This window comes from Paroedura picta, chromosome 2 (genome assembly GCF_049243985.1).
Source record: "Paroedura picta isolate Pp20150507F chromosome 2, Ppicta_v3.0, whole genome shotgun sequence".
Lineage (NCBI taxonomy): Eukaryota > Metazoa > Chordata > Lepidosauria > Squamata > Gekkonidae > Paroedura > Paroedura picta.
Window position 1 is genome coordinate 134790967 of NC_135370.1, and position 26432 is coordinate 134817398.

At 42.1% G+C, this 26432-nt stretch overlaps 1 long non-coding RNA gene across 2 annotated transcripts; it reads right to left on the minus strand.

Moving 5' to 3' along the window:
- Positions 1-6056: 6056 nt before the first annotated feature.
- Positions 6057-26068, minus strand: LOC143828802 (uncharacterized). Of its 2 annotated transcripts, none has more exons than XR_013227884.1 (4): positions 25938-26068; positions 23546-23684; positions 22590-22633; positions 6057-6224 (listed from the first exon to the last, which is right to left on the minus strand). It is a non-coding gene; the product is annotated as an uncharacterized LOC143828802 (long non-coding RNA). The 2 variants fall into 2 exon arrangements; XR_013227885.1 differs by lacking the exon at positions 6057-6224 and adding an exon at positions 17491-20094.
- Between the last annotated feature and the right edge of the window lie 364 nt (positions 26069-26432).

A 26432-nucleotide genomic window follows, 5' to 3' on the forward strand; every position in this document is an offset into this window, starting at 1 on the left:
AGCGGGATTCTCCCCCCCCCTCCCCTCTCCCGGCGGCACAGCGAAAGCTGCGCCTGGACAGCTGCGGATGCATGAAGTGGGCTGTTGCGAACTGGGGTGGGGGGTGTGGGGGTGTCCCTCGAGGCACGACTCGGTGCGGGCTGCTCTCGAGGTGCCTCTGGACTTCCGCTTGGTTATCCCCCGGCCGGGAAGCAAGTGTGAAATGTCGCAACGTGCACACCTCCAGCCAGCCTTTTCTCACACGCGCTCCTCTGTCTTTCTGGCCAGCGCGCTTCGCGTGTGAGTGGTTGGCCGGCCGGCCGGCAGACAGGCAGGCACGGAACCCCGCGGGCCCGCTAGGAGGCGCCCTCCGAGCTCTTAACGGAGCGGGTCAAGCGGGGGGGGGGGGGTCGCGTCGCGGGCCAGCCCGGCATTCCTCGAAGAGGGTGGGCGGGAGGCGCCCGTTCCCCTTTTATAGACAACAACGCGGCTGAACGTCAAGCGGCGCCCCCCCCCCTTCCCAAGAAAGGAGTTTCTCGACCGGGGCGCTTTCTCGCCGCCCTGCTCCCGTTTGGATAGTAACTGAAACCTCCGAAACCTCGCGACTAACCACGCTTCCCACCGGCCCCAGCCGCACTTAAGAGGCAAGCTGCGGTGGCGTGACCGACCTCTGCCCCGCCACGGGTATCTGCCCCGAGTAGATGAGCAAAGCCACCCTGCCCCTCGCTGCCAGCGTGCCTCCAGACCCCTGGAATCCCATTCATGCCCCCTGGCATGGAGGAGGCGGGGGGGGGACCTGGAGGAGGGGGGGGGCTGAAGGGAACTTTCTCTCCCGTGTGCACATGGCGCGACCTCCTCGGCAGAGACAGGTTACCGGCCTGCACCGTACAAGGGCAAAGTCGCAAGAGCTCCCCCCCCCCCCGAAATCCTGCATGACGCACACGCCAGACTCCTGGAAAGCGCGCGAGCCTCTTGGGCTAGCCCGGCGCGGATGCGTCAGACAGCGCAGATATAGAACGAGGGGCCGGTTTCTTGCATGGGAAGGAATCGCGCTGCTCGCGTGTGGATTTCCCATAAAGACGGTGAAAGGGTTTTGACGGCATCCACGGCAAATTATTCTCGGCGAACCCTTCTGGCTCTCAAGCCATTACAAGATCTCCCGAATAGCAGAGGCTTTTTCTCTGGATGTAGCAACCCTAGCTTTGATGAAAGCCTCGTTATTATTAGTTAACAGAGTGATTCATCCATGCAACTAGAAGATTTAATACTTCCATGATGCAGGTTGGGAGGCTTTCCACTGCTGTGGATACAAAGGGAGAAGAATGCCCTGGCAATAACAGGTGGGGAATGCCTAGGAACTCTCTGGGAAGTGAAAGTGTCCTTGGAAGAAGTCAGGCTGAGCGGTCCCTGAGGTGCTGTGGGGATCTGTCAGCCAGCAGAGCAAACAACAGGTGTTATTCACCCTTTGCTCCCTCCTGAAACCTGGTAGTAGCGTGGGCAAAGTCAGTTGGTGGACCTGTTCCCATTGTCCTTTAAGCCAAATGGCCCCTGAGGTCTTAGCCCGCTTTACTGGGGTCCACCAGTGACCCTCTACTGCAGCAGCCCATGAGGGAATTTCTCTGTAAGTTAAATGGCCAGTCTGACCCTGGAAATGCACTTTCAAATTGGGAAAACCCTTTTCAAAAATTATTTTTTTCAAAATCCATATGCCACTCAGGCCTGTTTGACCATTTAATTTACCAGGCAAAATCCTGTTGGGATACTGTCCAGGAGTGTGGCCTGTCCCAGGAGCCTTCCTTCACTGTGGGGCAGGCAGCTGGAAGCATAGGGATGCTGGCCTTGCCTTGTGATGATCCATATAAGTCGCCTACAAGGAGTATGGAAGTGCCTGACTTCACATCTGTCAATCCAGATGTGGAGCTCCTGGTGAAGAAGAGCCTTGCATGGCTACAGAAACACTGAACTGGTGCCTGAAGACAGCTTTGGAGTGGATGTGGGCTAATAAACTGAAGTTTAATCCCAACAAGACATCTACTGATGATTGAAAGGTCTGATCCAGGACTTATTATTATTATATTAATATTAATATTAATATTAATGTTAATATTAATATTAATGTTTATATTAATATTAATGTTTATATTAATATTAATATTAATGTTAATATTAATGTTAATATTTATATTTATATTTATATTTATATTTATATTTATATTTATATTTATATTTATATTTATATTTATATTTATATTTATATTTATATTTATATTTATATTTATATTTATATTTATACCCCGCCTCCCCCCGAAGGCTCGAGGCGGCTTACATAACCCCGTCCCCTAAAACCATAAAATGACAATAAAATCCGATAATTTACAGTAATGGCAACAGCGATGGCGTAATCTACTCATACTTAAAGTATCACCCATTCATGAAGGGTTGCATTCCCCTTGAAGGAGCAGGATTGTGGTTTGGGGGAGATCCTAGATCAGGAATTCCCAACCAGGGGTCCATGAGAGATTAGAGGGGATACTTATTAAATTTGCAGATGATACAAAACTGGGAGGGGTAGCAAACACAACCAAAGACAGAATCAAAATACAGGATGATCTTGATAGGCTCGAGAACTGGTCTAAAATGAATAAAATGAAATTCAATAGGGACCAATGTGAAGTTCTGCATTTAGGTAGGAAAAACCATAGGCACCAATATACAATGGGGGAGGCTTGTCTTGGCAGTAGTATGTGTGAAAAGGATCTAGGAGTCTTACTAGACCACACCTTGTAGATGAGTCAACAGTGTGACTGGGTGGCTAAAAAGGCAAATGGGATTTTGGGCTATATCAAATATGTCCAGATAACGGGAGGTGATGGTACTCTGCTCTGGTTCGGCCTCTGGTTCGGCTGAACTCTGCTCTGGTTCGGCCGAACTCTGCTCTGGTTCGGCCTCTGCTCTGCTCTGGTTCGGCCTAACTTGGAGTATTGTGTTCAGTTTTGGGCACCACAGTTGAAGAGGGATGTAGACAAGCTGGACCGTATTCAGAGGAGGGCAACAAAGATGGCAAGGGGTTTGGAGACCAAGACATTAGGAAAGGTTGGGGGCTGCCATATAGATTGGAGCAGAGTTGTTCTCTCTTGCCCCGGAGGGATGGACCAGAACCAATGGGATGAAATTAATTCAAAAGAAATTCCATCTAAACATCAGGAAGAAGTTCCTGACAGAGTGGTTTCTCAGTGGTACAGGCTTCTTCGGGAGGTGGTGGGTTCTCCATCTTTGAAAATTTTTAAACAGAGGCTGGATAGCCATCTAATGGAGACGCTCATTCTGTGAAGGTTCAAGGGGGTGGCAGGTTACAGTGGATGAGCGATAGGGTTGTAAGTGTCCTGAATAGTGCAGGGGGTTGGACTAGATGACCCAGGAGTTCCCTTCCAACTCTACGATTCTATGATTTTATGACCCCCATGGGTATGTAGGAGTTCCAGAAGGAGTCCACAACATTTCCCCTCCTTCCTTAATGGACTGGACCACAAGCTAGGGAACTGGTTGTTTTATAGAACAAAAAGTTATGTGAGAGAAATGGAGGATAAAATGAGTGAACTGGAATTACGTCTTTTGCAAAAAAGACAATTTTCACTCTTTTATACCTTCCTGTAAGAGAAACACGTAAAGAAAAAAGACTCCCAGATATATTAAGTAATAGAGGAAATCCTTGGGTTCTGATACAAACCTAAGGATTTTGTGTTATCTGCTTTCATATAGTTATTTTTCTGTTGTGTACTGCTTTTAGAGATAATGTGTAAAATGTTACATCAAAGACAATTAATCCCTGTTAGATTTGCCAAGATTTATCAAAAATGGTTCTAGGGAATGTTAGAATAGTGATCAAGTAAGTCCTGACTTTCTACATATGAGGTGGTGTTGTACAAGAACTAGATGTTTTGTGGAAATGGCTGTCTGCTGTCTGCTGGTTTTGCTGTTGGGATCAGTTGAACTCGTTTTGCTTAACTATGTAATCTCAGTATCACAAGAACATCAGTGTGTATCGCATTATCTGTGGACAAAAGTGAGATTTTGTTATGTTTTGGAAATTCAGTCTATCTTCAAAAACACGATTGATTGGTTAGGTCACAAGAAATTTCTGTATTGTTAATGTTAACAGTTTTGAAAGAATCTCAAGATAAAAAAGGAAATGGCAACACAGATTTTAGTGTTTAACAACTGAAAGCTTTGGGATGATGACTTAATCCTTAATGATATACATTTTTTAAAATAAAACATAGGGACATGTAAGTAAGAAGTTTTGTATTTTTAAAGTACATTCATGACAGTTATTTTTCCTTTTGATAAAATAGAATTTTTAAAAAATGCATGGAAAGGCTATTATGATGGCCTGGCCTGGAAGCCAGTGGCAAATTTTGATGAAGCTAGGCTGGCTGAGTCCAATGAATGCCTTAGATAGGCAACAAAGTGTATATTGACCTGGTTTCCTGAAAGGAAAGTAGGAGGGATATAAAATAATGTTACGGGGATGTAGGCTTATAGCTCACTTACTTGTGTGTTGCCACCCATCACTGTGACATTACATCTAGCACAAAAAGCGACTTGTTAGTGTTCACTGCCTCCCAATTCACTGTAAGTGGCATCCATAAATCGGGGCAGGTGAAGCTCCTCACATGATAACTTGATGCCACGTGTTTCTTATACAAGGAAATAAGAAAAACTGCTAATATGAATATTGAGATAGCTGTGTTGCCAAGACAAAGGTGCATCAAATATAGGTTATATACATGAAATTGTTTTTGAATTAGTATATCTCTATTAATATATAAAGAAAGGGCAAGAAAACAAATACAAGAAGAAGAAGAGTTGGTTCTTATATGCTGCTTTTCCCTACCCGAAGGGCTCAAAGCGGCTTACATTCGCCTTCCCATTCCTCTCCCCACAACAGACACCCTGTGGGGTGGGTGAGGCTGAGAGAGCCCTGATATCACTCCTCGGTCAGAACAGTTTTATCAGTGCCGTGGCGAGCCCAGGGTCACCCAGCTGGTTGCATGTGGGGGAGTGCAGAATCGAACCTGGCATGCCAGATTAGAAGTCCACACTCCTAACCACTACACCAAACTGGCTCACACTCACTACTATGAATAAAACTTTTCAATAATGAAAATTGTGAAATACATATACTGTTTGTCCTGGGAAAAACACTTCATTTTTATGTTGCAAAATAGAAGTTTTTCCAAAATTTAGCATAGTAATTTCCCCGAGTGTACTCTTTTGCATTTCAGACAAAAACAGACTACAGCCCATTCATTCCAGTGTGGTCCTATGAAAGGCAATATGACATTCTTGGTGTAAGTGGTTATAGACTGCGGCCTTCACCTCAAACAAAAAATGTTAGTAAATAATTCTTGGAAACAAAGACGTAGTGCAACTAACATCCATTTTCTTGTCAAATCTTATCCAGATTAATTTTCTGTGTTTAAAAAAAATCAGGGTTTTTAAAAATTTCTGGACAGAAAGCCTGAATAAAACTGTTATTTTTTCAATTATTCAAAATTAAGAACAGAACACACATTCCTTCTTTAATTTAATTATTATTTAAAATTCATTGGTGTATGTTTGTTTCATCCATTTTAGATTTGAAAAAAGCAGCCTGGACAATTATTATATAATGGCAAACAGTGGCTAATCTTTCATTTTATAAGTAGGTATGTAAACTAAGCACATGACATCATTCAAAGCAGCACAACATTATTTCTATGCATCATGAGGGGGGTTTGAGTTGTGTTTCTTGAATAGCAGCCTTTTATGCCCCATGGAGGGAATTTCCAGAAGCCATTTATGACATTTCACTGATGCCTGTTGTTTGTATAGGAAAAAGCCAACAAAAGCCCAGAGTCAGGTTCTTGGGATCCTGGCCATATAGCATCAGTGGAATATATTGTGTTTTGATTATATGTATTAAAGAAATAACCTGGGGAAACTCAGTGTTAGTAAAAGTTCCTATAATATCTTGTTCTTATTAAGTTTCTAGATTCCACAAATCCGTGGTATCTTGAGGCTGATGGGTCTTCTGGTCTTAGAAAGAAATCCTGTATCTAAATAATCAGGGAAGCATATGCAAAGTCTTTATTTTTGTTCTCTTATAGTGAGTACTTTAAAATGCATAGCCACTGGAGTTTTCCATTTTAGAAACATTTCATTTTGGGAGGGTAGTGGAGGCAGATTCAAGTTGCTTCTGTTTCCTGTAACCAACAATTAGTCTTCAGTGCAATCAAAGCTGATGTATGTTTTTTTCCTGGGAAATCCATACATACAGAAGAAGTGGAACATCTCCACAAAAAAGATGACTTAAAAAAACGGAATGCTATGCAATTTAGAGATTGAGCCAACAATGTCATCATCTTCTTCATACAGAAAATTTATTATTCTCTGTGTCAAAACAGCTGTTGCTTTGTGGGATGTTGCTCTATAAAGCAATGGTGTTAATAATGTAAACAGAACATCTGGAGTAAGTATATTCCATCATATTATCCAGGTTTGCATACTTGGGTGAATTGTTTAATAATCTAATCAGATGTGTTCAAATGGACACAGTGTGTTTGGGGGTAATATAAAGCATTCCGAAATGTTAAACAGCATAAAGTTTTCAAGATACTGAGGCTCAATTTCCTGACTTTTGAAGGAGACTAATTGAAATTATGTATTCTTGTAATGAAACTGTAATGCTGTGAACTGAAAGAATACCATCAATATGGATGTGTGGCAGGAAACACTCAACTGGGCTATTGCCGCTCTTTGTGGTGATTCAGCTATATATATTTAAAGAGAACTGATTTCTGTAATGTACTCAGAACTGTCTGACTGATTAATGCATGAGGTATTCTTTAGAAATGATCCCAGGAAATGCCCTGGGAAAGTTATGACTTGATGACTGAGAAAGTAAAATCTGAGTGTATTGGGGAGAAGGCAATCCAAATGGTGGTCAGTCCTGTTGATTTAAGAGAGTGATTGTATGAGTTATTTTTATTTTATAATGCATCCTAGAAAAGCCACAACTCCTCTGAGATAAAATGTGAATGAAAGGTAGACATTTTCTCCTTTAAAAAGAGTAGATATGGAGGAAATAAAGGACTATTCTTAAAAGTTAGTTAGGGGCCAAGATTAAGGGTAAGATTCTAAAAATACTGCCATATATCTAACTTTTATTAGGTACTTGGTTAAAAGAAGACAACGGGACTCTCCAGGGCTGAATGAGATGAGGAGGATGTCCATTAGAACACATAATTAGATTATTAAAAAACTAACCCAGTTGTGTCCTTATCCTTATCCATTCGTTCTCCTTAATATTGGGGGAACTGCCCAAGGGGTGGAGCATGTCTGGCCCCTGGACAGTGTCCAGACTTGAAATTGGGCCAATCAGGGTGCGGCCAGGAAAGCTAGCCACACCTTGATTGGTCCAGCTCCTAAGTGCTCTGCCCTACCTCAACACCTCAACACCCACTCTCCTCTCCGGCTGTCTGGCCACAGACATGCCTGGCTGCCAGACCTGACATGTCTCTGCTGCCCCACCGCTCCACCCAGCCCCCAGCAGCGTATAGCGAGAGCCACTGGCACCGCCAAGGAGGTGCCTTCCCCATGGCTGCCAATTCCCCCTGCCAGACACTGCAGAGAGTGTGTGGCTGCCCCGGTGTACATGGTAGATTTTGGCGGCATTGGGCCCCAACAGGGGGCCGTGCTGCCGGCGGAGAACTGGGCACACTGCCACCTGATACCTCTCATAGGAGCCATGGGAGCCACCATTAAAGCCTGGCTAGTAACATGGTCCTTATCCTCCAGGACTGCATCTCCAGATTGCCACATAATATAATACTCATATTTCCAGAAAAGAAAGGAAATATTTTCCATTCTTACAATGGTTTAAGAATAAAAAAAGCATTTTATTCACAACAAACCACATTCATACATTTATAAAGCCAAACTTTAAATATTATTATCTTCAATGAAATTTATGAAGCAATTAACCAATCACTGTAACCTCCACTCATTTGTTACAGGGTACACTTATACAGGTCTGCGAGTGTGAGTGGAAAGGAAGATTTATGTAGTATAGTTCCAACTGCAGCTCTAGCAGGAGACCTGGATGCTCTAATCCAGGCTGTCTCAACCAGGGTTTTGTGAAACCCTGGGGTTGTTGATGGTCCTGAAAGGGTTTCCTAAATGGGTGGGAGTTAATTAATATATTTTTAAATTTGTTACACATTTGTTGGATGATATAACCATATATGCTCATGTCGACCCCCCTCCCTCAAAATAGCCAATGATGGGCCTGAAGGGGGTGGGATTGGGAGAGGCCCTGGGTGGGCCTATACACAGCTATACCTGAAGAATGTTTCAGGGATTTCTCAATGGTAAAAAAGTTGACAAAGGCTGGCTTATACAGTATATAGTGCAGTCTTAACATGAGATAAAAAAACAAGATGAGGTTGGTACTTGGGGTGGGCTGGAGGAAGAGACAAAGGGAAGCTCTGTCTGGAAAGACTACTTCTCCTGAAAGAATATGTGCCATTTCTATTAAATTATTTTGACTTTGCAAGGTAATGATACTTTTAAAACAGCTGGCCATAATTTCCTTCCATGTTGGTACAAAGATCTGTCTTTAGCTCGTCCAGAAAATTAATAAAAGAGGGACAAACAGCAGAGTTGGTTTTGAACTTGTACCAAAAGAAATACCTTGCTCTCTTTCTTGCCCATGCAGAAAAGATAGTGGCAATATAATCACTTTCACTTAGCAGACAGGAAGCAGCAATGTATTGCTTCCACTTGTGCAAGGACTGTTGTGCATATGGAAATCTTCCACAGGAATGGAGGCAGTGTGACAGTGGTGATACTGCATTGCCTTATTTCAGCTTGTACTTACTTGGAAGACGTCCACTAATTTCAGTAGGCTGAACTCTCCAGTCCATGTGCTTACAATTACCACTTATGTTGCTTTGTTGTCCTTGTTACCTATTTGATGGACATAAAGCATTTCAAAGCTCTTGCTAGAAGAGCTAGGAATACAGGGTTTTTTGAGGACTCTTGGACTTTACTCCCTGAAACACTCCTCACCTTAAAGAAACCATTTGCATCATGCAACCACAACTCCTAAAGATTTCCTTATATCTCTTGGATGAGGGATTGAGCAGTGACTTTGCACTGGTGTTAGAATTCTAGTAGCCGATCTCAGCAAAATATAAGACAAGAATGACAGGGCGATTGGATGAAGGCTGTTTTCATGTATCTTGTATGTATGTCAAGAGTAGCTCAACACTGTAGTGATGATTTAATTTAAACAAATGCTGTAGCCATGAGCTGGTTTATGAAGAATGAAGAGAAACTTGTAGAGGATTACCTGTTGTTGAGATTTTATTGCTGACCTTACTTGCCTTTGAAATTATGCAGACAAAAACTTGATTTAAGTGAACAATTCTCAGCTGGACAAGGACTTGAAGGACCAGTGTCGCAATTAATAGGTATAATGTTTTTTGCCGTATTTGTACCTCTACAATGGAATTTCCAGCTTCAAAATTATGCCAAATAGTCTGAATTCTATGGGGGAATTCCAATGACTTATTTAATAGTACTCATCTTCCATCATAATGATATTTCAGACCTGAAATTGGACTCATTTCAGCTTCCTGCTTTCCCCATATTCTCTTCTCTTGAAACCAGCCTTGTGTGCTTTTACTCCTCTCTGTATCTTTCTTTGTGATATATTCAGAGCGCTGACTACTCTCAGGGCAATTCCTTTGGCTGTGCTTCGTAGAAAATAATTTCCTCTGGCATCTCATACTGCATATAGCTATAACAGCATGAGACATAAATTCGTGAAAGAGAATTGGTGCCAAAGAGATGAAATATTTATACAGACTCCAGACAATCTTTGCACATATAAGTGCATGTATTTTATATACCTGTATTCATTCATTTCCTGAATGTTATTAGGTACAATTTTCTGTTTTCATTTACGGAAACTTGAAAAACCTTTTATCCCTGTAGGCACTAAATCAAGACACAGCTTTTCAGATCATCACAGGGTAAAACTGGCAATTAGTCTATCTGTCCCTGTGCAAATTTTATATATTCTATACACGTAAGACAAGACCATGCCTGCTGACCTGACTCCCCAACATCCATAAATTCAGCCAAATGTCTCCAGTGTACCTTCTTCATGTAATCAAGAAAGTAACTTTTTCTTTAGCTTTCTTGAACACTTGGACGAACCTATGTATGTAATGTACAAAATTTTAACTATATGACACAGATGTTTTGTATTGTATTGCATGTGTCTTTGGATTAGATCTCATTTTCTTCCAGTGCAAGGCAACTATTTCTCTCTTCTATTGCAGACCACCACATCACACCCTGAAGCTAAAGTAGGAGCTCATGGGAATTGTAGTCCATGGACATCTGGAGGACCACAGGTTGACTACCCCTGGATTAGAAGGGTATACTTGTCGAAGAGAGCAGATAGTATTGCTGGTAAATCTAAGGGGCTTTACGCACCGGGATCTTTGTTGCAAATTGGTCACTGAATGAAAAATCGCCATTTAAAATAGTGGAATTCGTCGTTATGCATACCTGCCTTTGTAGTGGTATCCAGTTGCGTTTTGTAGCGTTTCCCACAGGCTTCCGGTCTCGGCAGAAATCGCTAGAAAGGAAGTGCTATTGCCGAGCTCATCCCGCCCCTGGCCGTCAAGCAGCCAATGGGCAGCCGTTAGCATGCTCCCAAACAGCCCCTTTCCCTTTAAGAAAGGTTTTAAAAAAACAAAAACAAAACATACCCATTGTAACGAATCTGTGTAGATTCGTTGCAACGGAGAGACCCATCCAGCTGCCTGGGGTGTTTGAGCTGTCGTTTGATCGTGGCCACGCTGCCTCCGAGTGAAAAAAAAAAATCCCCCCTCCCCCCCCTCTCACGGGCCCGATTTTCGGCTGAATGACTGTGTTAAATGTGTGTGCTTAGTGACTGAAGGGGAGGGACTGAAGCCGGGGAAGCCTCTGTTTGAGCTGTCATTTGATCGTGGCCACGCTGCCTCCGAGTGGAAAAAAAAATTCCCCCCTCCCCCCCTCTCATGGGCCCGATTTTCGGCTGAATGACTGTGTTAAATGTGTGTGCTTAGTGACTGAAGGGGAGGGACTGAAGCCAGGGAAGCCTCTGTTTGAGCTGTCATTTGATCGTGGCCACGCTGCCTCCGAGTGGAAAAAAAAATCCCCCCTCCCCCCCCTCTCACGGGCCCGATTTTCAGCTGAATGACTGTGTTAAATGTGTGTGCTTAGTGACTGAAGGGGAGGGACTGAAGCCAGGGAAGCCTCTAAACTGAAAGAGGCTCGCTGGTGCGTTTATCCCCGCTCGCTCGGAGAAAAAAAAATGGCGATCGCTTCGCCGGAAGTTTGGAGGACAGGCTCAGGAGGAGGGACTTTGAAGAAACCGCAACAATGTTAACGCACAGGTCTTTTTCGCTAGTGTTGCAGATTGGTTGCAAGAGTGTAGCGCTTTCCGGAGGGTGAATCCACTTTTTGGGATTCCCCTGAAAGCGCTACAAGGAAGCGCTTTTTGCAGATTGGTTTCAGGTGTGTGGCAGATTGTCCACGACGTCGTGCGTTAAGGTAAATCAATAGCGTTTCCAATTGGCAACCATTGTGCGATTTTGAAGGCGTGCAAAAAGCCCCTAGAAGTCCCTCTGTCCCTTTGTCCCAATTGTGTCACTTATAAAACCTCATCTCTATACCTGTAATTCAGATTGTATGGACAAAGCCTGCCACACAGATAAGCAGTACATAGCCTATGTACTAATAAAATGCAGGGAGATTTTAATCCAGTAGCAGCCTAGACACCAACAAGATTTTTGGAGTATAAACTATGAAAGTCAAGGCTCCATTTGTTAGATACCTTTATCTGTCTGATATTTAACAGAGGACTTTGATCCACTCACCCCCAATCTAGTTGGTCTCTCTAAGATACTAGACTTGAATCTAAAAGAGTAACATGGTCTTACTGCAGAACAAAATGGATACACTCTGAAATTAAAATACAATCTTTTTTTAATTTGGAATCACCTGGAATCTGAAATGTATACAAGATGCCCCACAACTTTTGCTTTGCTGTTGAAACTTGTAGCGTTGGTATCTAAAGCAGTGGTTCTCAACTTGCCTAATGCCATGACCCTTTAATACAGTTCCTCATGTTGTGGTGACCCCCAACCATAAAACTATGCAAGTGTTCTTTCACAGAAATTAAACCGAAAATGACCAATGGCGTGAAGATCCATTGTTCATGATTATATTTAAGTTGTTCCCCCCCCCCCCAGGGATTCTCAGTTCAGCCCTGTCTCTTGTCCCACCATGCCGATCTCGCTCTTTTCTGCTGCTCCGAACAGACGAACGCTGTATCTCGATCTACCCTGCAAGGCTGTTGTGTGGATGAAATGGAAGAGGAGTGATGTCGGCCACTTTGGGACCCCCTTGGAAAGAAGGGCAGGGTATGAACCGAGTAACAAAAACCAATGATTTGAAAGAACAAAAATTGAGGCCAGGGACATGTTTAAGACCAAGAAATATTTATTCAAGATGTGAGCTTTCATATGCAGGCACCCTCCCTCAGGCAAAATCGATTTGGAGACATCAGTAAAGGGATGTGGGCCACTTTGGGTCCCCCTTGGAGAGGGGGAGAAGCCAAGAAAACCCATGATTTGGGGGAGGCAACAATGGAGGTGCCCTCCTCCCCAAGCCAAGCTGCTCACCCTGCCGTGACCCCTGTGAAAGGGTCATTCGACCCCCAAAGGGGTCCTGACCCCCCAGGTTGAGAACCACTGATATAAAGGTAGTGGCTAGAACAAGGAATGTTGAAATGGACATCAAGCCTGCTAACCTCTGGCAAGCAGTTTCTCTAGTCTAAACGGTATATTTGGGTTACACAACAAGGGTTTGCTCTTTATATCTTTCTTAATCCATTTGTTGTGTGGCAAGTAATCTTCTGAATCCACCTCTAAAAAGCATTGTTTTGTATTGTTTTCCAATATATATATATATATATATACAGAACACAAATCAGTGTAATAAGAAAGTCCCTATAAATTGCAACTTACAACAGGGAGGGCCAACAGACCCAACAGAGAGTCATAGGAAGGAATCAACCAATGTATGCATTCCTTGACCACCATTTAATTGAATGGGGAAACACTATACTCCATGAGCTCTCTTCACTCAGTCATGAGCAATGATGCCATGCCTGGAGAAGGGCCAACGGTATGTTTGGATTCCTTTATTGCCAACCACAAAGTCCTGTTTGCAGTCCCTGTCCAACAGTTCTTGCATGTTGAAGCCCATGCACATGTATTTTATGCTATGATGGCCTTGTCTACTTCCTTCCCTCAGAGGGAAGATTTCCATTCATTTTTCTTTTGCTTTGCTGAGCCACCCTAATTATGTTTTCTTCTTTGCTGAAGAGCTCCAGCTGTCCCACCCTGTCAAAGTACAATGTTTTGGCCATTGGCTCAGCCCAGGAACCTGAGGGAAGAATCAAGAGCCCACTTTAAATCAAACAACTTAAATGGCACTCAGGATGTTTTGAAATTCAAAAAGAAAATATTTTATTTAACATAGAGGGGAAAAATAAGATTAAATCAGAAGTTGAAATTTCTGAGGGTAAAGCTGAATATGCCATAGTCTTTAGTTCCTGTGTTTCAGTCTAATGAGAGTTTCTTAAGCTTTTCAGTGACTTCATTATTTATGTTGAAAGGATTTTGTTCCAGTGTTTTCCCCAAACACTTCAGTACACTTTTTTGGAGTGTTCTCTAACTTTCTTGGTTTTCAGAAGGCTGGTACTCTTTCCAGTACCTAACCCCTTTCTCCTAAAACACCACTACTTGTATTTTTTAACTGACTCTTAAGGTCTACAAAGGCAGTTTCTAACACCACCAGACCAGGGATCTCTGGACTCTTCAGAGCTCTTACTATTTGACTGGATAGGAAAATTCTCCTCTCACTACCCCCTTTCTTTAACCAAAATGGGAATCTTTGCATACTTCCCTAAGTTCCTTGCCAACTTTCCTGTCTGTGTTAAACTGCTCTCAGCCAGGGCTGAATTCTGAAACTCTTGACTTTCCTCAGCTAGGGCTGAAATCAGACTTAATATTCAGCATCCAGATCAGAAGTCTCTGCTCAGCTGATACTAATCAATCGGATTGCCTGGAGAAGCCTGTCACTCATGAGTCTCTGAAGAACTAACCCGTCACAGGTCTTAAGCTGTTTGTACAGCTCTTCAAGATTTTAAAAGTGCCGTCGGGTACACCAGCCATCTTCCTGTTGGGTACAAGGTGCTGTATCAAAATAATAATAATAATAATAATAATAATAATAATAATAATAATAATAATAATAATAATAATAATAATAATAATAATAATGCTATAATTCATCAACATTTAGCCAACTGTCAATAAGTCCAGTTCATCCCATAAACTTGGATAAAATAATACATTTTGTCTTCCCCATCCTCTGCTTTTTGGCTCTCATTTTCTCATTCCCTCGCAGGGGAAGCCTTTGGCGTCAACTCTTTCCCTGCATTTGGAGATTACTGTCACCATTGGTCCCTTCGGAGTATGCATTTGCTCCCTCCCCAGCTCAAAAGATGACTGTTCTTGGTTTTTATCATGCATAAAGTCTTTGCTGCAGATGAGACACCTCCTTGAGAAAGCCAACATATGGCCCTAATTAAATCTGCTGGATGGTGACCATCAAATTTCAGGGCTGTCAAATTGTAAACAGCATTCAGATAGTTTAATAAAACAGGTTTAAGAAGTGTTTAGAATTGTTCCTTTGGTTTGTTTACATTTTGATTGTCAATGATATGAATTGTGGCTTTCAGCAATCCCCAACCCTTTACGCCATGTCCATTAATTAATAGGCATAACATGGAGGACAATGAGCACAATGAGCCATTTCTTCCTTTGACTGAATCATTGCAAGTACCCAAATGGGGATGGGAGGCTGCAGCAGAAGTTCATGCGCACAGAGATCTCTTTGTGCAGCTTCTGCATGACAAAGGCATATTTTAAATTCTTGTCCATAGTGAGTGTTAGAGAAAGGTGTCCATGGATTGCCACCTGATTTTGGAACTCCAAAAGCAATTGCACTCATGAATAAAATTGAGTTTCTTAATTTCTGGGTACTCACTTGAAATGGTCAAATTATCTTTCTTTCCTGATGCCTTGATTGTTCAAGCATTATGGTGGGGCAAAATTTAATGTCTTTTATGCTGGATCAAAGACCAAGGTAAATGCAAATAGACAAAAGGGAGCTGTGCCTCTGCTCTGATGTTGCAAATTAAGAGGAAAAGAGACAATGATGCAAGCCTTTTCACAAGCACAAATTCTGTTCACCGAAAATGTCATAGGCTGACAAAGGAGTTTTTCTGATTGCAGTGCCAAAAATCTTGTGGTAAGCCTTTTGGAAAGAAATTAAAAGTGCATTCATGTAGGCTTCTGCCAGTGCCATCTATAAATATGTATGGATGTCTTATTTGACGGATACTTTGATATTTAGCATTTGGCGATTGATCTGTAATAATGATCTTAGTGGGTTTTACCAGATCTGTTGGCCTGTGAAGGGCTTTTCATGCAGGATAGTGTCGCTAAACATATTGCTGGCACAAACTCTTCATGTTGAGTAGTGGGCCTTATTATTGCCTCTTTATAGATGTTCACAAGAAATTCCATTTAAACATCCGGAAGAAGTTCCTGACAGAGCGGTTTCTCAGTGGAACAGGCTTCCTCGGGAGGTGGTGAGTTCTCCATCTCTGGAAATTTTTAAACAGAGGCTGGATAGCCATCTGACAGAGAGGCTGATTCTGTGAAGGCTTAAGGGGGTGGCAGGTTACAGTGGATGAACGATGGGTTGTGAGTATCCTGCATAGTGCAGGCGGTTGGATTAGATGACCCATGAGGTTCCTTCCAACTCTATGATTCTATGATTCTATATACATGGAAAACTTTCAAGAAATATAGCATGAATTCCCATCAAAGAACTGCTTCTCCCAGCTCCCATAGGTTCCTCCATCTTCCACTGCCCATTCTATTTCTCCCATCTTCCACTCAGGACTGACATATATACTTCCCCTTCCAGTCCTGAATCTTGACTCCTTGCAGTCATCCTTTTTTACTTCTCTAGTTTCCTTATCTTCTCTCTTGACCTTACCTAGGCTTTTTCTAGTGCCTTTATTTTCTGCTGCCACTCGCAACTTGGATTCAGTGATGTGAAAATAGAAAAATAAGCACACCAAGCACAATTTTGCTTGTGCAAGATCTTGTGCAGCATCTAGGGTGGCCACCTCTGCATTGGGAGACTTGGGGGGTGGAGGTGGAGTCAGAAGGTGGGCTTTGGGACAGGAAGGGACCTCAATAAAAAATAATGTTATGGAGTCTCCCCTCCAATGCAGTTATTTTCTCAGAGGAAGTCACCTCTTTAGTTTGGAGAGGAGCTGTAATTCCAAGAGATGATGATGATGATGATGATTAAATTTGTTACTTGCCTCGCCCCGGCAATAAAAACCCCAATAAAAACCTCATACATAAAATTACAACACCAAAACATAATGAGCACAATAAACCAAGATGCGGCAGAACTTATAACCTAAACTAACCCACCCTCAATACCCAACCAAGGGGGAGGGAGAATGAGGGAGCAAGTTGGTCTTATCTACTGCTACAGTAGTATAGGTGTTATGGGGGGCCAGATCGACCTTGCGGCTCAGCCTCAACCACCGACCTGGTGGAAGAGCTCCGTTTTACAGGCCCTGTGGAACACTGAAAGCTCCCTAGCATCACCTCATGCAGAGGTGGCCAAACTGTGGCTTTCCAGATGTTTGCAAGTTGCAATTCCTATGAGCCTCTGTCAGGGGCTCATCGGAATTGCACCCTGTGAATATCTGGAGAGCCAAAATTTAGCCACCCCTGACCTAGTTCTTTCCTCACTGCACATTATACTGCCCAGAAACTGGTTGCACAAGAGGAAACACGAGTAGAAGAAGAAGAAGAGTTGGTTCTTATATGCCGCTTTTCCCTACCCGAAGGAGGCTCAAAGCGGCTTACAGTCGCCTTCCCATTCCTCTCCCCACAACAGACACCCTGTGGGGTGGGTGAGGCTGAGAGAGCACTGATATCACTGCCCGGTCAGAACAGTTTTATCAGTGCCGTGGCGAGCCCAAGGTCACCCAGCATGTGGGGGAGTGCAGAATCGAACCTGGCATGCCAGATTACAAGTCCGCACTCCTAACCACTACACCAAACTGGCTCTCAGAGAGTAGAGATACAATAAGTGCAAGTGGCCATATGTCATGTGCAAGCGGAAATTTCAGGCTGGATCCAACCTAATATTTAATCTTTGGTTCACACAATCAGGGTAATTTAAAAACTTTATGAAGTATATATATCTTAACCTTTACACATGCAAACGTACTTCACACTTACTTTTCTTATACTTAACTATAACATTCAAAGTATGGTGTGACAACCCTTGTCCACTCACGCAGGACACCTTCCACTCTCTTCGACTACTCTCTCTCAGGTTAGGGGTTATAGGTAGGTCAGGATGTCACAACCTTCCCTTCTTGTCTCTTTTAACATACACAGGGAAGCCCAATTCCCTTTAATAATAAGCCCTCATTCACACAGAGCTGTTGAAGATGGGACTCAAACACTGTTCCCATCAATGCCACCATTCACTAATATCTTAATAATATATTATTATTCTTATATGCCACTTTTCTCTACAAGAAGGAGTCTCAAAGCACCTTCCCTTTCCTCTCCCCACAACAGACCCCCTGTGAGGGAGGTGAGGTTGATATTATTGCTTGGTCAGAACAGCTTTATCAGTGCTGTGATGAGCCCAAGATCACCCAGCTGGTTGCATGTGGAGGAGGAGCGGGGGATCAAACCCTAGAAGTTGGCGATCCTAACAAATACACCATGCTGGTATTAATATGCCTGACTGTTCCTGCCCAAAAGGTGGTGGACAGCCTGACTCCTGATGAGCATATATTATCCTGCTCGTATTACATCAGTTTTGAATGTCTGTTATTCAGTTGCTGCATTGTTTATGGTATATCTAGGAGTCTAGGGGTGTTAGTAGACCATACATTGTACATGAGTCAACAGTGTGACGTGGTGGCTAAAACGGCAAATGGGATTTTGGGCTGTATCAAACGGAGTATCGTGTCCAGATCATGGGAAGTGATGGTACCGCTTTACTCTGCTCTGGTTCTGCCTCACTTGGAGTACTGTGTTCAGTTTTGGGCACCCCAGTTGAAGAGGAATGTAGACAAACTGGAGCGTGTCCAGAGGAGGGCAACAAAGATGGTGAGGGTTGGAGACCAAGATGTATGAATAAAGGTTGGGGGAGCTTGGTCCTTTTAGCCTAGAGAGGAGACAACTGAGAGGGGATCTGATAACCATCTTCAAGTATTTAAAAGGGTGCCATATAGACTAGAGAATGGAGCAGAGTTGTTCTCTCTTGCCCCGGAGGGACGAACCAGAATTAATGGGATGAAATTAATTCAAAAGAAATTCTGTCTCAACATCCGGAAGAAGTTCCTGACAGTTAAAGTATTTTCTCAGTGGAACAGGCTTCCTCGGGAGGTGGTGGATTCTCCATCTTTGGAAATTTTTAAACAGAGGCTGGATAGCCATGTGATGGAGAGGTTGATTCTGTGAAGGCAAAGCAGTGGCAGGTTACAGTAGATGAACGATTGGGATGTGAGTGTCCTGCATAGTGCAGGGGTTTGGACTAGATGACCCATGAGGTACTTTCCAACTGTATTATTCTATGATTCTATATATTACACTTTTCTTTCTTTATTTTTTTTCTGTTCTAATAATGTGATCTGCCTTGAGGCTCAGTAAGAAAGGCAGACCATGTACAGGAAATACAGACGTACATATCTATATCTTTTATTTAAATTTTTCCTGCTGATGTAATCTTTTGTTGATGGACATGATAGAGTTTACCAGAAAGGACAGCAGGCATCCAATGATTCAGCCAATTTGCTGTCTGAATCTTGGCTTCGGTCAGACAATCCACACCTTTCTGCGTCATCTTTACTTGACTGTTACCACATTGTGAAATAATTTAGGCATTCCTAAGTGGGTGGATTTTGAAAGCTAAGCAAGGTCAGTACTTGGAAGTGAGACCACCAGCAAAGAAGATTGCAGAGGAAAGAAGCCACCTCTGCTTCTCACCCTGAAAGCCCCTACCTGTTGTTACAATAAACTGGCTGAAGCTTGACAGCACTTTACACACACACTGGGTAGATAAAAATTATATTGATCATAATTTCCTTTGTTTATTTTTAATGGGTAGTCATCCGCTCACAGCTTATTCTGAGTTACTAAACATTGACAAGTTTAAGGATCACAACCTTGTTCAGAATGAGTTAGAATTAGTAGACTATACTATTGGGGCAAAGAATTCTCATACTAAACTCCTTAAAAAACTTCCCAGAGCATGCTTTTATACTAACTGTTTTGTTAGGCATCTTGTATTATCTTAGCAGGGTACTTGTTTACAAATGTTTGACTTGTTTTTGTGCTTTTCCCTGCTCACACTTCCTATGTGTTCAAGAGCAAGTTTAAAGCTTAGAGTGAGAGAACCCTTGCTGGGAACGTTTGTACATCTGGCAAGCTGCAAAATAATGGAATGGAACCAATGTGTTTATAAAAGAACAAGGCAAGAAAAGTGACAAAGACTATACTTTACTGAGCACTATAGAACTTTAAAGCCATGGTATTATCATTGAAATGGGGGGAGGGGGTCCTAAATTTTTTTTTTAAATCCTTTATTTTCCCAACTTGTTACGACATCTTGTGATTTTGATGTGCTACCTCTGTTGATACAGCCCAAGACTGCATTGGTCTTCTTTACCTCCGCATCACACTGTCTGTTCATACTTAGCTTACTTATTTATTTTCATTTATTATTTAATTTATAGCCCGCCTTATTCCAAAGTTCAAGGTCGGTTACATACCTGGCAGATTGTTATCTGTATCTTTTCCTGTTTTCTGTAAACTGCCCTGAGCCCTGGGGGAGTGCGGCAAATAAATAAATAAATGAATGAATGAATGAATAAATAAATAAAAGTCATATCCCCAATATAAAATCCTTCCCCTAAAACTAGTACTCTAATAAAAGATCAAGCTAGCAAAGTTCCCTTCTCACTCCACCAACAACCACCTGGGGGTCCACTCAATAATATAGCATAGCCTGAGGTAGGCCCAGTGTTCTTAAGAACCTGGCCTTAACCAAAGACCTGGTGGAAGAACTCTGTTTTATAGGCCCTGTGGAATACTGATAATTTTGACAGGGCTCTCAGCTCTCCTGGGAGCTCATTTCACTAGGTTGGGGCCAAGGCCAAAATGGACCACGGACCTCTAGCAGATTGGTACTCAGGCCACAAGTACCCCAAGATCTCATTCACACACACTGCTACCCAGAAGTGTATCTTGCATCCAGGATGGATACCTCTCATTTTTGTGACCCGGATGTAGAACTCTGCACTTCTACTTATTGAATTGCATCTTATTCTCATTTGCCCAGCATGTTCAGATCTTGTTGAAGTCTATCTTCTGGGGTGTTTGCTACTCCACCCAATTTGGTGTCATCTGTAAATTTAATGAGGCGTCCCTCTACCCCCTCATCCAGCCCCTCATCCAGATCCTTTCATTTTTTATTGTCACATTCTTGTTCTTTCTTTTGTCACATACAAAGATTCCTTTAGTTTAGAAGTTACATATTTTCATTATATTGCTATTGTTGACTGTGTTGATATAGAGATTTGCTGACCTAAGGATAGATATTAATAAAGACATTGCTTAAATATACATTGGCCCTAAAAGATGTACAAAGATGAATTTGAAACACTGAGAGTGAGTCACCTGGGAGGATTTAAGAGGATATACCTGTACCATCAACATTATGATGTTTTAGTTGTGTATCCATGTTCATATATTTATTATTTTGTTTTTAAATTTGTAAACTGCTTCAGGTTTTATGTGAGTGAGTAGTATGAGAAGTTAGAGCACAGTTACTGCTATTGGCAAGATGAGTGATTTTGGAAAACATTTTGGTTTTGAACCAAATAAAGACAGTTTGTTTAGTTTCTTGTACAACACAGAAAAATTTAAGAATGGGGGAAAAAGTATGTTTTACCTTCTTAACATTCTTTCTTCTGTGAACAGTTCCCATTGTTACATGATATTGTTGGCAGCCAAACTAGCACTTTGCTACTGTAAAACAGCTGAGGGACCTAGAATTCCAAGCAGGCTTTATGCGTTATTCCCATATTGGCTATTAACTCTGCTTTTTGTCCCTCTGATATTAATTTTCTGGACAAGCTAAAGATAATTCTTTGTAAAACATGAAATTAAATTATGGCCAACTGCGTGAAAGTACCATTACACTTGGAAGTCAAATACAATATTATTCACTCATTTTTTTCCGGGGAAGTAGTCTTTCCAGGCAAGACTTCCCTTTACCATCTTATCCATTTGGTGCCTCTTAATAATTGTGAAACAGCCTTGGGGGACGAATGGTCCAGCCTCTCCAGGGCAAATCAGGGTGCAGCCAGCTGCACCCTGATTGGCCCTGCCCCTATCGCCCTGCCTTACTGAGCCCTCACCCCTTGCCTCACAGACATGCCTAGCTGTTAGAGCCAGGCACGTCTGTGACTCCGCCACTCCACTTGTAGGGCCCCAGGTAAGAGGCCTGGCTGTGAGGTGCGGGGGGGGAAGAGGAGTGCTTCCCAAAGGCCTGGAAAGCACACCCGGGGCCTCCGGTAGTCCATCTGGCCCCTGGTAGGCTATCGAGCCACGGAGGGGGGTGGAGAAGAGGGAGCGCTTCCCAAAGGCCTGGAAAGCACACCCAAGGCCTTACAGAGTGTGCTTTCCAGGCCCTCAGGAAGCCATCTGTCTGTGGGGTGGGTGGGGGAGAGGGAGCACTTCCCAGGGGCCTGGCAAGCACACCAGGCCCCCGGGAAGTGCTCCCTCCCCCCCCACTCCCCTCGCCCTCAGCGTTTCCTGCCGGCCTAGAAAGCGGCCGGGAAGCTGACAGGGAGGACCCTTTCAAAACCTGTTCTTATGAACGGGCTTTGAAGCTTGTACTAGAATAATCTATCTTTTTTTGTCTCTTTCTCCAGCCCATCCCAGGTACCTGCTGTTGTCAGTTGTTTTTTTTTTATCTCATCTTGTTAAGACTGCACTATATACAGCCTTTCTCAACTTTTTTACCATTGAGAAATCCCTGAAACATTCTTCAGGCTTTGTGAAACCCCCAAAGTGGTGCAAATCCGTTTTTATGTATTAGGGGTTTGATGGGGTTTTATATGCTGTTACCTGCCACGAGCCTTAGGGGAGTGGTGGGCTATAAATCCAAATAAATAAATAAATAAATACATAAATAAATAATACTAATAGTACTAATACTAATACTAAGACTACTACTACTATTAATAAAGTGTTAAAAAGTTTAGACCTGTTTATAATCAGATGCCATAATAGCCCTCTTACATTCCAATTTACCTTGTGATTATGGAGCGGAGTAACTGGAAAGTCTGTCTTGATTCCTGGAATATAAAACACAAAAATTTGTTTTATATTGTTACATTATTTTATTATCTAGCACCTTGTTTATTGTGATGGACAGTAACTGGACAGATCCTCAGCAGATAATGGTTTTCAAGAATCTGCTGAGAACCTTTAATTGGAGAGACCACAGTAGGATGTGCTTCATACAAAGCATATGTTCTGTCATTGATCCAAAACCCATGACCCAGCATCTCAGGTGCCAGGAACACTGGAAATCAAGAAACCTAAATTCCAAGTATAAACTTTGGGCATCTGTTTGTGTCTTGGCTGCTGTGGCTTGGCCCTATAAAACAAATTAAAAATATCTTATTTTAGCTGAGTCTATTTCTATCAGGATTTCACTGCTTACAATCAAGATTTTGCTCAAGATTAGCACTAATTAGCTAGTTTATTTAGTTTTGAACTTTACTGCCATGTTTCTTTATGTTACCAGCCATTACAATGAAACTGGAAAAGCCATTAAATAGAAATTTCATATTATTTAAGGTCCTTGTTCCAAAAGGCAGAGAAATTTTGGAGATGTGAACAGTGAAGGACATCTAGTCAGCAAGTTGAAAGAAAGCCTCTCCCCTTCTCCTCGCCCTCTTTTACTTCAAGTCACTTGAGACACAAGAGACAAAAACAATATAGTGTAAGTGGCTATTAATCATAAAACTTAGAATATTGTTACACTGTCATCTGTAAATGCAATTTTCATCCAACCAGGTCTTTGGAGATCTCACACATGGAACCTCTTAGTAAACACATGCAGTGCTTAAAAATACGTAATAGTTTTTGTACCAGAGGTTCGCAGTAGTGCCTCCTGTTGAAAGATAGATATAATACCATCAAAAATGAGACTAGCGTTTTTTTTTAGTTGTTCCAAGAATTGTTCTGCATGCTCTATTTACCATTTATCCCCCAGGAGGTGATGTAATTTGGAGCAGTTCTGGATTGCAAATATATTTATATAATCTGCAAGGACCACTGTGTGTAGTTGAATCTGTTGGCCAGGATGCACTTTTTTCTTCTTCAAGGTTTGCAGAAGTTCTGTAAACCAAAACAACAAAGCAACATTGTCCAATAGTGTCAAAGCTGGAGGTGAGAGGAGGTCAATGACTATCCTGACTTGACAAGTTGTTTGTTCAATTGTTACCAAATCAATCTAAATCAGGAAAGGCAGACAGAGGGTTAGGAATGCCAAAGCTAAGAGAGGCAAGCAGGGGGCTGGGGCTACCTTCTAAATGGAAAAGGAGATTAAAAGTCTATGAAAAAAATGAGAATTGGTATTTGAGGATACTGATAGAAATCTCTTCCTATCATATACATACACTTCAAAATATTTCTTCTTACAAGCTATTCACGTATTTCTGCACTGACAATTGCTATTTGAAACAGAATGGATCTTAACCAGAACACTGGATCACAATCCATTTGTGTCTTAGAAAGTGAATATAAATGACTGGATATATATCTATTAATTGTGGGTTTATCATCTTCCTTTGGGATATTTTTCTGTATTAAAATTGACATTATTGTATTACTTTTTTACAAATGTAAAAGTATGAAAAAGTACTTTTACAAAAGTAAAAAGTATAAAACTGTGATGTTTTTTTTCTGCTCATTTTAGGAAGTTTATGGTTGTCATTTAATCTAGAATAGAACGAATGCAACAGAATAATGGGAAACTAGCATACTATTGTCCATATCCTGCTATTGTGAGAATAATTATTTGGAGTCTCCAGAAACAGCTTGCTATGACTGCTAAAGCTAACTATTAATTAAATAGTCATTAACTATTTTTTTGAAGAAAGTAAAGACTCAAATGACATTCATGTTTTGTTTTCTGTTTTTACCTAAAGATTTGTTTGAGTTCTTATTTAAGAATGCCACTCTAATAATTACCATTAAAATCTTTGGTTTAGAAATATACCCAACAATAAATATTGCTAGATATGTGCATCAGAACTTTACCAATTGTGATACAATTCAAACCACAGCCCATATATAAATATCAGGAATGCCCCGAGCCTGAACAAAATTATTTCAGTGAACTTTTTGAGACAAAGGCTAACAATGAAACAAAGGGTAACAATAGACTTCAATGGACTAAGATAGGTAAAACAATAAAACCATTTCCACACAAAGGGTCAAATTGTGTGGGATAGTAAATTGCAACTAGTGGGATAGTAAATTGCACTATTACTTCCTTCCACACTCTGCTGCCATGTCTTACCTTTCTCCCTATTCATTAGCGGTCAAACAAGCACCAGAGAGAGCAATGCGCTCTTTTACTCACTGCTCCTCAGTCTATCAATGAATGGAGGCAACCAATTGGAGGTTCTTAAGCGGGGCCACTCAAACTGTACCACCCGAGCTACCCAAACTGCTGCTGTCACGCTGCCCAAGCCACTGCCTTGGGTAGCAGTGTGGTGGTGGCTCGGGCAGAGCGGCAGCAGCTCAGGTTTTGCGGCAGCAGTGCCCCCACTTAAGAAGTGCTCGGGGAGGTAGAGGGAGAGGGAGGGCAGGAGTCCAAGGCAAGTGAGGAAGGGAAGGGCTCAGTGGTAGGTGGGCAGACCAGTGGGGTGGGGGGTGGGAAAAGAGGAACAGAAGGGATGGGGGTATGACACGAGAGAAGGGAGGGAAGGAGGCACTTGGGCAGCAAGGTGGCAGTGGCTTGAGTGGCGGAGGTTACTTATGACCACTAGAGAGAATCTTATTGGTGGTTGAATTGCTGCAGGGGTGGGAATCTGCCTCTCTCACCATGTAGGAAATGGTGAAGTAAGCAAGTAGCTAGGGCAGGACAATGCTCAAGAGACTATCACACGTTTCCCCCTCGATACAATCTTTTCCCTGGTTGATCACTGGCTGCTCACTGGTGGCTCATATGTCTTAGGCTGGTAAATCTACTTTCCTGGATTTACCGCATCACAATTTAAAAATGTTGAAATTGCAAGCCACCTACTGGACAGCCTCAAGATATTGACAACATCATTTGGAGAGGGCTGTATAAGCTGCCAACATTCAGAGGCTGTGATGCTAAACATTCCTTGTGTGGAAAAAGTATTAGAGTAGCGCTGTAAGCCCTGCTCCATCAATTTAGTAAAATCATACAGATGCATTTGAAACCATTAAGGTGCAAAGGAATCAGCAATGAGGAAATGTTCAGCTAATCTGTCTCACCATGTGACAAGATTGGTGATTCAGTACCCTTACAGAAATTATAAGCAGCCTTCTACTTCTTTACAAATTGCCCCTCAGCTTTTATTAGGTCCTGTGGGTGAAAAAAAAGAGACAAGTAACCTCTCTTCTACCCATAAGTATTCTCATCACCATTTCACATTCATAACTTCTGCACACATAAGGATATTTCAGTAATTGAAGCAACTCTTGGTTTTCACTCCACGGGAGAACTGGACGTGCCGAGGTCCGTATACTGGAGTGACGCATAAGGGAAAATGGCATGACATCATAATCCCCTCTGTGACACCACAGTCTAAGAAGAATGCTGTTTGTTACCTAGCAACACAAGCAACAGATAATCCATCACAGTTCTAGAAGAAAGCTATGATGGGAAGGAATGTTGAAAGCTTGCTCTTTGTCAGTGGCCTGGGAGTCACTCTGCTGTTGTATCTATTGCACTCAATGGAATTCAGCTTTCTGCTGGAATGGCTCTAAGTATCTTTTGTATAAAGACATAAAAATTGAACCAAATTCCATACTGTCGTAGGGACATGTTGATATATAGTAGACAATAATATGGCTCTAAATTTTATTGATAGTGTGAAATATTATAGT